The 12,657-nt window shown below is 41.4% G+C and overlaps 1 long non-coding RNA gene across 1 annotated transcript; it reads right to left on the bottom strand.

The window, feature by feature from the left end:
• Window positions 1-5,444: 5,444 nt before the first annotated feature.
• LOC122198616 lies at window positions 5,445-12,456 on the bottom strand. Its single transcript, XR_006193058.1, has 3 exons — window positions 12,197-12,456; window positions 7,889-8,025; window positions 5,445-5,990 (listed from the first exon to the last, which is right to left on the bottom strand). It is a non-coding gene; the product is annotated as an uncharacterized LOC122198616 (long non-coding RNA).
• Between the last annotated feature and the right edge of the window lie 201 nt (window positions 12,457-12,657).

The raw sequence follows: 12,657 nt of genomic DNA, 5'->3' as shown, positions 1-12,657 counted from the left end.
TCTTCAAGACCCTGCCCTCAATTCTTGTGGGTGTATACTCAGAAATGGGATTGCTAGATGATATGCATAATTCTATTTTTAAGTATTTGAGGAACCACCATATTGTTTTCCATACCGCCGCACCATTTATGCCCCCAAGCATGCACGGGGGTTCCAATTTGTCCACATCCTCACCAACACTTGTTTTCTGGGTTTTGTTGTTCGTTTGTTTTTTCACAGTAGCCAGCCTAATGCGTATATGGCAGTATCTCATTGTAGGTTTGACTTAACGTTTCCCTAACAATTTGTAATGTGGAACGCCTTTTCATGTGCTTGTTGGCCATTTGTAGATCTTCTGTGGAATAATGCCCACTCAAACTCTTTGCCCATTTTTGAATTGGGTTGTTTGTTGTTGTTGTTGTTGTTGTTGCTGAGTTTTAGAAGTTCTCTATTTATTCCGGGTATAAACTGCTTATCAGATATGTGATTTGCAAATATTTTCTTCCGTTCTGTGGGTTTCCTTTTTACTCTGTGGACAATATCTTTTGAAGCATAAAATGTTTAAGTTTTTGTAGAGTCCAATGTTAATAGAGTCCAAACTGTCTATTTTTTCTTTTGTTACCTGTCCCTTTAGTGTTGTGTTCGAGAAATCATTGCCAAATGCAATGTTGAGACACTTTTGTCCTGTGTTTTCTTTTAAGAGTTTTTTTTAAGGTTTACTTATTTTTGAGGGAGACAGACAGAGTGCAAGCAGGGGAAGGGCAGAGAGAGAGAGTGACACAGAATCCGAAGCCGGCTCCAGGCTCTGAGCTGTCAGCACAGATCCTGACGTGGGGCTTGAACTCAAGAACCATGAGATCATTACCTGAACTGAAGTCAGACGCTTAACCGACTGAGCCACCCAGGTGCGCCTCTTCTAAGAGTTTCATTGCTTTAGGTCCTTCCTCCATTTTGAATTAATTTGGGCATGTGCTGTGAGGTATGGGTCCACCTTCATTCTTTGCCTGGGGATATCCAGTTGCCCCAGGCCCATTTGTTGAAAAGACTGTCTTTCCCCTCCATTGAATGGTCTTGGCATCCTCGTCACAAATCACTTGATCATATGTGTGAGAGTTCATTACCGGGTCTCTGTTCTATCCCGTTGGTCTATTTGTCTGTTCTTCCCACTGTCTCCCCAACCCTCCCCACCATCTGTCCTAAGCCTCCCTTAAAAAAAAAAAAAGTTCTATTTTGTCTCCATGACAGCACTCAAAGCATATGAAAAGAGCTGCTGTATAACCTACAAAATTTCTCTTTCCTGCATAAAGAAATCTCCAGTTCCTAAGACTATTTTTATGACAGTTTCCACATCCTGCACCATCTCTGACATAGAAGAAACTGCCACCCTGTAATGAAGCCACCCCTCAACTTTCCCTCCTTGCTCTGAGTTGCCAGTATAGAACTAAATTCAGTAACTAGAATTTTTCCACGTTTAATTTGCAGCATTGCCATCCTGTGGACTCATAAGAAGGTTGTGGGCAACTCGTTGGTATTTTTTAATCCACTGCTACAAAAGAAAAAAAGAAATATCTTCCCTATGCCATTTGTCTTAATTCTGGGAAATATTTCAGGAAAGTGCAAACATGATTACAACAAATGCCTGGACATCTACCACCATTGTGTCGTGTTTGCTTCAATTATTTTGTCGAGTCATTGGGGTTGTTTTTTTTTTAACTTTTGGGGGAAATAATGATAGACTCAGGCAGTTGAAAAATAGTACAAAGAAGTCCTGTGTACCCTTCACCCAGCTTTCCCCAGTGGTAACATCTAGCATAACTATAATACATACAATATCAAAAAAGAGAAATGTGTGCTGATACGATCTACAGATCATATTCGGATTTCATCCCTTTTTATCTACATGCACGTGTGTGTGTGTGTGTGTGTGTGTGTGTGTGTGAGATCTGTAGCTTTCAGCAATTTGATCAGCCATAGAGACACACATAACCACTACCACAATCAAGATTAATCACCACATTATTTTGTACGCCTGAAACTGATATAATGTTATATGTCAATTTTAACTCAATTAAAAATGTTTTGCGAAGATTAATCACCACAAAAGGACTCCTTCATGCTACCCCTCCCCAACCATCCCTTACCCCTGACAACCATTAATCTGTCTCCATATCTTCTAGAAGATGTTTTATAAATGGAATCATAGCGTGCATAACCTTCTTCTTTCTTTCCACTTGTACATTCTAGGCAGATTTGTTTCTATTCACAGAAACTGTTCCTTTTTCTTTCCTCTGAAGAAATACTCACTTTACATATGTGTCTTCCATACAAATGTCCATGTGTGGAAAACCTTCTTCAGCCATGTGGGGAGAGTGGGAGAAGGGAGATTCCCAATTTCACACTTGGTAGTTACTTTCCACAGTGGTAACACTTGTTTTCTGGTACTAGCCTATAGACACATTATATGGTTTCAGTAGGCTTTTATTTTATTTTATTTTATTTTATTTATTTATTTACTTATTTATTTATTTATTTATTTATTTATTTATTTATTTTACTGGACCAAGCTCTACCCATATCTCAGAGAAAACTGAGATATTCCAAAAACTGGAATATTTTCCAAAGGCTGAAGTGGAAAACAGTCTGTTAGCAGGTGTTTGCGAATACTCTGTTGACACTGTGTAGACAAATTTGACTTTGGCAAACATTGTGCAGATTGGGGATGACTTACCTGACCAGGATCAGAGAAACAAAAATGTTTGAACTTCTTTTTTTTTTTTTTAATTTTTTAACGTTTATTCATTTCTGAGAGACAGAGCATGAACATGAGCAGAGGAGGGGCAGAGAGAGAGGGAGTCACAGAATCCGAAGCAGGCTCCAGGCTCTGAGCCATCAGCACGGAGCCCGACGCAGGGCTCGAACTCACGAACCATGAGATCGTGACCTGAGTCGAAGTCAGGCACCCAACCAACTGAACCACCCAGGCGCCCCTCTTTTGCCCATTTTTGAATTGGACTGTGTCACATATTGCTGCAGAGTTTGGGCAGTTCTTTATACATTTTAGATAGTAGTCCTTTGTTACATATGTGGCTTGGAAATATTTTCTCCCAGTCTGTAATTTATCCATTTATTATTTCCTTTATGGATCATATTTTTGGTGTCCTAGTCTAAGGACTCTTCACCTCACCTGAGGTTGTGGATATTTCCTTCTGCTTTTTTTTTTTTTTCCCTGAAAGTTTTTGAGCTTTGCCTTTTCCAGAATGTCACATGGCTGGAAGCATACAGGATGTGGTCTTTTCAGGCTGGCTTCTCTCACTTGGTGAAAAGCATTGATGTTTCCTCCACATCTTTTCATGGCTCGGTAGCTCACTTGCTTTTAGCACTGAATAATATTTCATTGTTCTGGATGCAGCACAGTTTATACATGCATTCATCTACCAAAAGACATCTCAGCTGCTCGCAAGTTGTAGCTGTTTTGAATAGAGTTGCACAGATATCTGTGTGCAGGTGTTTGCGTGGACTTAAGTTTTCAGCTCATTTGAGGAAATGCCCCGGAGCACAAGTGCAGGATCGTATGGTAAGGGTGTGTACAATTTTGTAGGGAACTGCCCAACTCTTCCCAAGCGCCCGCACCGTTCCGCATTCCCACCAGCAGTGGACGACAGAGTGAGCCCAGCCAAACCGAACAAGTCAGGAGGCTCTGGAGATGTGGCTTCCTCAAGAAATCAGTGCTGAAGGACACTTAACGTGTTTGGTCGCCAGGAAGGGAGATATAAACAGGCTGAGCAAAGTTCGGGGATGAATTCGTGAGCAGTACAGAGAAAACTAAGTAAAAGGGAAAATAAAGAGAGACAATTCTTAACTTCAGGGAAAACGAAAGTTGAACAGAAAAGGGAAACAGATGCATCTAGCCTCAACCCCTGCTCCCCACTTTCATGGTCGCTGAAGAAACTACTGATAGTCACAGCTCCCACTGTAAAACATACAGTATCAGCCTAGAAGTTTCTTGTGAGTTTGGGTATAGAAACAGGTCTCGGGGTCTCCCAGGCTAACACCGCACCCCTTGGCAAACTACGAGAAGGCTGTATAACTATGGTTACTCACAATAACCATATAGATGGTCATTCAGATAATCATATCAAAAAAGGGTGTTACTCATAACATAAAACAGAAGGGTTTTCCTGTTCTGGTAGCAGAGGAGTCTTCCCTAAGGAAGAAATGATGGAGAAGGAGAAATAACCAGGTGGAAAAGGGGGGGAAAGCATTCCAGGCAGAGGGAACGGCATGTGCAAAGGTCCAGTGGCAGGTGCAAACTTAGATTATTCAGGAACCTGTGCAGAGCCCAGTGTCCACACAGGAGGAGCCAAGAGATACAGGTGTGTAGTGAGGCACGGGAAGCAGGCACACTGCTAGCAGGAGGCTGGAAGGAAGCTTCTGCCTATTTGGAAGCTTCCAGGGAAGCTTTTTTGAGGCACAGCTCACCCTCAAAAGTCTGAATTAACTGGGTGAAAATCAAATAATCTGGCTCCCGGCTGGCCCCCTGCTGGTCAGGACAAGTCAGGACTGCCTTTCTCACGACTGCTTCAGAGACTTGTGGATATTTTTGGTATTTATGGTAGCAGAACATTTACCTTTCTAAAACGTCAGTAAAGTAATGCTGAGGGGCAACATGAAAAAAGAAATTAAGTTATGCAATTAGTGGGAATAATGGGAAAAGAAATCAAGCAGCTTTTAAAAGAACAAAAAAAAAACCCTTCAACCGTAAACTTATAAAGGCAATTTTTTTGCATATTAATTTTATTTTTTTTAACTTACATCCAAGTTAGCATATAGTGCAACAATGATTTCAGGAGTAGATTCCTTAATGCCCATTTAGCCCCTCCCCCTCCAATTTCCCAGCAACCCTCTGTTTGTTCTCTGTATTTAAGAGTCTCTCAGGTTTTGTCCCCCTCCGTTTTTATATTATTTTTACTTCCCTTCCCTTATGTTCATCTGTTTTGTCTCCGAAAGTCCTCATTTGAGTGAAGTCATGATATTTGTCTTCCTCTGACTAATTTCACTTAGCATAATACCCTCCAGTTCCATCCACATAGTTGCAAATGGCAAGATTTCATTCTGATCGCCGAGTAATGCTCCATTGTATATATATATACCACATCTTCTTTATCCGTTCATCCATCAGTGGACATTTGGGCTCTTTCCATACTTTGGCTATTGTTGCTAGTGCTGCTAGAAACACTGGGGTGCATGTGTCCCTTCAAAACAGCACACCTGGATCCCTTGGATAAATACCTCTTAGTGCAACTGCTGGGTCGTAGGTAGTTCTATTTTTAGTTTTTTGAGGAACCTCCGTACTGTTTTCCAGAGTGTCTGCACCAGTTTGCATTCCCACCAGCAGTGCAAAAGACATCCTCTTTCTCCGCATCCTCGCCAACATCTGTTGTTGCCTGAGTTGTTAATGTTAATATAAAGGCAATTTTTAACATAGGCATTCATTTCAAGTTGCCGGACAATAGAGAAAGGGAAAATTAGGATGACGCGGGGAACTCGATCCTTACTGAAGTGGGGCCATTCTCTGTGCGGTTTTGTAATGTATTTCCCCCACTCCTCCTGCAAAGCTATAGCATGGTGAAGATTCACTCTTCACCTTTGTAACAATGGAGGAAATGCCACAACCAAGTCAACGGGTGGCTCTTGGCAACATTTTCTCTATAATGTCATCTCAGTTACTAGGAAAATCATTGGAAACCTGTCTTAGAAAAGTAACAGAGGCATAATCTGATTCTAAACACCTTACATTGTTTCATGGAGATTCTTTTCCGGGTCTGTGCGCATGTGCTAAAACTTCTTTTCATTGCACACAAGTATCATTATTCCCAGGTGGTTCGTGCTAAAGTTTTTTGAAAGTTAATATTCTTCTACTTTGAATACATGACCTTGAGCTGTAGCACACTGATTCAAAACACCAGTATTTTGCCCACCGAGAATGTTAAAATTTGCTTGTTGTTTGATGCCTACAAGGATGGGAAACAGAATAGCTTGTATTTGAGAATTATTTTTAAAAGAAGCTAATAACTCCAAAGAAGCTGGCACTCCCAGAAAAAAAATTAAACTATAAATCAAAAAGGGGCAAAAGGCAAGTTATTGAGACCTACATACATCAAAAATATTATCTGCCACAGTATTAGTTCTAATTATTCTCTGGGCTCCCCAATTTAAAATATTTTGATAAATGCTATGAGAGATACAGATTCATCTATTTAATTTAATTTATTTGAGTAATAGCACTCAGCTTCATACATTTCCTTTTTTTTTTTTTATTCACTTCACATTGATCATATGCCATGTGCCAAACCCTATATAATATATAAGGTCTGTGTTATTCTCTGCAGATTTCCTGAATTTGCATTTTAATATTTTAGAAGATACAGCCTTCGATCATTCTAGAACTATAGCTACTCCATAAATTCTTTCTTTGCTAAATTCCTAAGTTCACTAGCTATAATATTTCACTCTTTTATCATGGAGTATTTGGGGGAGGAGCGTCCTCTGTGGCATGAATATCAGCATTCCATCTTGGGTTTTGCTCTGTTTCTCCACTGGGTGAAATGGTTTATTGACTGTCAATTTGTAAAGTGCTCTCTGGGAGTTTCTGGATGCATGATAGTAGGACCGGAAACATATCTCATTGCCTTTTCTGTCCAAATTGAATTAACATGTGCAATATATCATCTTTTAGCAAGAGTGGATGAAATTCCGGTGAGTGGCCCCATCGCATGGCTGTCCCTACAGAGAGTCCTGACGGAATAGTTGTGGTCTCCAGGGGTCTGATGACTTCCTCTGCTATCTTTTTAGTTTAATAGCTGTTTTCACAGACACATGTGTGTGTGTGCATACATTATGTATGCATATAGAAGTACTTGGTTTAAAACCTACTCCTCAAGGTCATGGAAGGAGAGAGGAGTTTCCCTCCCACCCAATCCCCATTTGCTTCTTTTCTTTACCATACTTCCTCTACCCCCTGACCAACCATATTATTTATTCCTTCTGAGTGCATTCAGATTTTCCTTACATACTTACAAGCAGGTATAAATATGGACCTTTGCTTTTTCCCTTTATAAACAAAAGGCAGCCTGCTATACCTATTCTCCCCTCTCAGTAGAAAGTATTCTTTTTTTTTTAAATTTTTTAAAATGTCTTTATTTATTTTTGAGACAGAGAAAGACAGAGCATGAGCAGGGGAGGGGCAGGGAGAGAAGGAGACACAGAATCCGAAGCAGGCTCCAGGCTCTGAGCTGTCAGCACAGAGTCCGACGCGGGGCTCGAACTCATGAACAGTGAGATCATGACCCGAGCCGAAGTCGTACACTCAACCGACTGAGCCACACAGGCACCCCTTGTAGAAAGTATTCTTATTCTTTTCATTACCTGTATGGTGTTCAATTGTTTTAATGTATAGATAAGCCATAATTTATGTAATCAGCCCCCCTTTGAAGAAAATGTAATTTCTTTCCCGTCTTCATTATTACTGCAATAAATAACCCTTTATGTCATCATGTTGCGTATGTGCAAACACATGCGAGGCAAATGTCAGAAGTAAAACCATGAAGGGCGCCTGGGTGGCTCGGTCAGTTAAGGGTCCAGCCCTTGATTTCGTCTCAGGTCATGAACTCTCCATTGTGAGACTGAGCCCCATGTCGAACTCCGTGCTGGGCATGGAGCCTGCTTAAGATTCTCTGTCTCCCTCTGCTCCTTCCCTACTCGTGCTCTCTCTCTAAAATAAAATAAATAAAATAAAATAAGTAAAATAAAATGAAATAAGTAAAAGTGTGAGCACTACTGATCTGGGCATTTGTAATTTTGAGAAAAATTGCCAAATTGCCCTCAGTAAGGGTTGTACCAACTTACCCACCCATATGTGCTGGTTTTCAGTGTTCTCCTGAAGAGAGAACACATTTTGGTCATTTCTTGTTTCCCATCTATAAAAATCCATTCATTGAACAAATATTTACCAAGTGCCAGCAATGCCCCAAGCTCTCTTCTTAGGCCCTGGAAATACAGCAGTGAACAAAAAAAATTGTCACACAGAGAAACAGATGACAAAGGCAGTCATGGAATATAACATTCGTGGTCATTTAAAGCCTGTGTCACCAACTCACAGGCCACACAAGGAACTTCCATGTGTGAAGGTCATAGGTGAGAGGTCAGAGGGAGGGGTGGGCCCTGTGTAGCCCCGGGGACCGCAGGCCTCTGTGAAGGCCGCAGCTACTGCTCTGCTCTACACCATTAGGTGGTGTGCAAAGAGAAGGCCCATGCTGATAAACCATCCCAGTTTTCAAGAGAAACCAGAAGTCCATACATATTCACCCATTTTAAACACTGGGAACTAATTCAAAATTTAGGAACATTTCGGGGACAAATCATTTTTTAGTGGTGCTACACGAGTCGATACTAAAATTTATATGGAAGAATAAATATCTAGAAAAATACTTCAGGAAAAAAAAAACTTTAATAAGGGCTCAGGGACTAGCCCTACTAGACATTATAACATCCTTTAGAGCCTTGTAATTAAAACAGTGTGATATTGGTGCATGAAGAGTGTCCGGCAGAACAGAATTAAAAGCCTAAAACATCAACCTGAATACATATGGAAAATTTGTATACAATAAAGCTGAGATTTCAAGTCACTAGGGCAAAGATCGACCTTTTAATAGATGGCATTGGGACCACAGGGTAGCCATGGAACAAAGGAAAAACTAGATCTTTATCTCACACCCCACAGGAGAATAAACTCCAAATGGATCAGAGATCTAACTGTAAAAGATGAAACCATACAAGTACTAGAAGAAAATATGGATGGATTCTTGCATAATCTAGGTGTAGGGAAAGGCTTTCTAACTACGCCTCAAAATCTGGTGGCAATAAAGAACAGATTGATAAATTTGACCACATAAAACTAAAAAATTTCCTCTTGGCAAAAAAACACTGTAAGCAAAGTCAAATGATAAAACGGGAGAAAATATTTGCAATCTATGTTGCAGATAAGGGCCAATATCCTTAATATAGAAAGAACTCTAAAACATGGAGGAGGTGAGATTTAACAAAATATATAGGGAAAAAAATGGGCAAAAGACATGAATAGACAGTTCACTAAAATATATAGAGATATTTAAATGGGCCTTAAACATATGAAAATATGTTCAGCTCACATTATAAGAGAAATACAAATTTAAACTATGCTGCGATACCATTTCTCTCCCAGCAGACTGGCAAAAATTTGAAATATGACAACACATTCTATTGTTGTGGCTGTGGGGAAAGAGGCACTTTCATACATTGCTGGTGGAAATGCAAATTGAGACAACCTTCCTGGGAGGAAATTGGCAATTCCTAACAAAACTATATGTGTGTTTACCCTTTTACACAGTTATTCAGAAATGTATCCTTAAGATACTCCTATGCAGTGCAGCTAAAAAAAGAAAGATACGAGGAAGATCTCTGTAAACTGAAATGGAGTTATTTGCCTCTACATTAAGTGAAAAAGAAAGGTATAAATGAGGGGTGCCTGGGTGGCTCAGTGGGTTAAGCGTTTGACTTCAGCTCAGGTCATGATCTCACGGTTCGTTGGTTCGAGCCCCACATCGGGCTCTGTGCTGACAGCTCGGAGCCTGGAGCCTGGAGCCTGCTTTGGGTTCTGTGCCTCCCTCTCTCTCTGCCCCTCCCCCACTCGTGCTCTGTCTTTCTCTGTCTCTGAAAAATAAGACTTTAAAATATTTCTCTGTCTCTGAAAAATAAGATCTTTAAAAAAAAAAAGATAGAAAAGAAATTAAAGAAGGGCCCAAAGAATAATGGGAAGATGTCAAACACACACAAAAGCTAACTTAAACCAATTCCCACTTTTCCCAAACCAGGAAAATCAGATGGCAGTAACTGATTCAGGCAAGAATCAACAGATGATAGAAACAGGGTAAATATTTGGCGGGAATACGGATATTTACATGATCTCAAAGTACCTCCCCACAAAATGCTTTTTATTTAGAAAGGGGGAAATACAAAGGGACAAAATTTGCAGTGGACAAACCCCTAGGGATGCTGTCCTAACCAAGAGATCGAAGTGAATGATACCAATGCCACAAAGCAACATGGTGGGCCCCTTCACATGACACACCGGTAAGGAAACAATACTTCTGGAGTATTCCTGCCAAAAATGCATAGCCCACATCTGATCATCAGGAAACAACAGGCAAACCCCTAGTAAGGGATTTTCCACAAAATAACTGGCCTGTACTCTACAAAACTGACAAAATCATGAAAGACAAAGAAAGACCAGGGAACTGTTCCAGATTAAAGGAAATAATAGAAACATGACAACATGATCCTAGAGTGGCTCCTGGACCAGAAAAACTAAATTTTCTCTTTTGCTCTAAATGGCGGAACAGGTCAACTGGTAAAAGGTGAGAAAGGCCTACAGATCAGATAATAATACTGTGTCAATGTTGATTTTCTGCTTTGGGAATTGTACATGGTTATGTAAGAGACTGTGCTTGTTTTTTTAGGAAATAGTCACTGAAGTGTTTAGGGGTAAGTCTGCAACTAATTCTCACGTGGTTCAAATGATAATAATATGGGGGGATAAAAAGCAAACATTTGGGGAATCTAGTTGAAGGGTATAACAGGAATTCTTTATTTTTGCAATGTTTCTTTAAGCCTATAATTATTATTCTTTTTAGTCCATTGTGAGAGTCTTCCCTGTACAAGCAAAACCAAACAACAGTGAAAACAACAACCAACCAGGTTTGCCTCCAGCATGGACGCCTGCGCTGCCAGTGTGCATTCTCTGGCTTGGATATTTACATGATTTTGAGTGAGGTCCTGCTGACAACAGCCAGTGCTAGGGCTGGAGAAGGCTTTTCCTGCATCTGGAACTTTTAAACCGACTTAGCACCAACAAGAAGGCTGCAGAGATGGCTCTTATATAATAATAAGTAATAAAGCATTGTAAATCTGAATCAGCCTCTGTTCTCAGGAACGAGGAAAAGCGGTTGAGGTTCAGACAGCCTTGCCCTGTGGAAGGCCTGCACTGCCTTTGGAGAGGTGCAAGCAACCTTACTTCCTGGTTTCTGGTCTTAGCCATTAGAGTGGTGCCTCATGATCTATCAGGACCTCACCGTCGAAGAAAATATGTTTGTAGGGGCGCCTGGGTGGGTCAGTCGGTTAAGCGTCCGACTTCAGCTCAGGTCACGATCTCACGGTTCGTGAATTCGAGCCCCCTGTCGGGCTCTGTGCTGACAGCTTGGAGCTCAGAGCTCGGAGCCTGGAGCCTGCTTTGGATTCTGTGTCTCCCTCTCTCTCTCTGCCCCTCCCCGACCCCCGCTCACACTTTGTCTTTCAAAAATAAAACAAACACTAAAAAAAGAAAATATATATAACCAAAAGGCAAAAAGAGACTTTAAAGTTGAATGAAGTTAGGAAAGAAGAAAAATGTGTTTCAGTGCTGGAAAGGGAAATGGTCTTGGCATATCAAGCTTTTCTGGGTAGGAAGGAGAAACCAGGTGAGAAGCAGGGGCCCCATGCAGCATATGGGATGGTCTCATCTGAGGGTGCAGCCGAATCTGCTAGAGCCAGGATGTGTTAAATCAGTTTGCAGACCGATTCAGGGGACATTCATGCCACCTCTCCCTTCTCACCCTGCAATTGCTGTTTCCAGATTAATCAGTCCAAAGGCCAAGGGAGCACATACCAGGAATACTAAACTCAGAAAAGGAGGTCCCCTGATATCTGGGCCTTGGGAGGCAGGGAAGTGTTACTCAAGGAGCAGAGCAGGAACAACATTCTTGGCAGAGGGAATAGCATATGCAAAGGAGAGACACAATAGATAGGACATAACTTTAGGGCTATGTCATACTCTCTTGCCGCTTACCTCCATCTCCTCATATTTCTCTTGGAATATTCCACAGATAGGCAGTCTGCAGTTGTGAGCTGAGAACATGTCTCCATTACCTAGCGAACACCCATCTAGCAGGTTCTGGGTCTCAGGCCTCGTTAATCAGAATGTAGGAAAAAGAGCCCATTTCAGTCCCTGATCACGTGCTACTTGTCCCAGATGAATGTGTCTCCACTCAGGTTGAGGAGGCTTTATTAACTATTATGTTTATCCCTGAACCCTTTCCTAGATTTCTGTCGACGCCATTTCTTCCTCAAATAAATCAAGTGCACTCACCTTCTGAGCCATACTATTTTAGGCACGGGATCCAGATCTGCAAACTCTTCTGGCAATTCCTTGCCCTGTAATCTCAAGCAGCTGCTTCCTGGACCAAAGGAAGCCCAGATGTGAGGGAAACCATTGCCATCTCAACTCCTCTCTGGCTGTGTGACTGGGCGAGCCTCTTGGCCTCTCTGATTCCATGTCCTGCCTGTAACAAGCCATTATTAATTTCTACATCTCACAGAGAGGTTGTGAGCATTGGTGAAGACAGAGTCCCTTGTGCTTGACACACCTACAGCCACCTTGGGCTCTCCTTCAGGCAATCTTCTACACCCCAGGAAATGCCACCACTCCCCAAGAGCCAGCTGGACAAGGGAAGACCCAATTCTGACATTTGTGGGGAAAGAGAACAAATGGAGGCCCAGATTCCGCATGCTTCGCTCCGTCCAATCCATTCCAGGGAACTGCAAAGGAGC

Source organism: Panthera leo, chromosome C2, assembly GCF_018350215.1.
Source record: "Panthera leo isolate Ple1 chromosome C2, P.leo_Ple1_pat1.1, whole genome shotgun sequence".
NCBI classification, from domain to species: Eukaryota; Metazoa; Chordata; class Mammalia; order Carnivora; family Felidae; genus Panthera; species Panthera leo.
The sequence above is the reverse complement of the archived record's forward strand: the minus strand, read 5'-3'. Positions and strand labels throughout refer to the sequence as shown.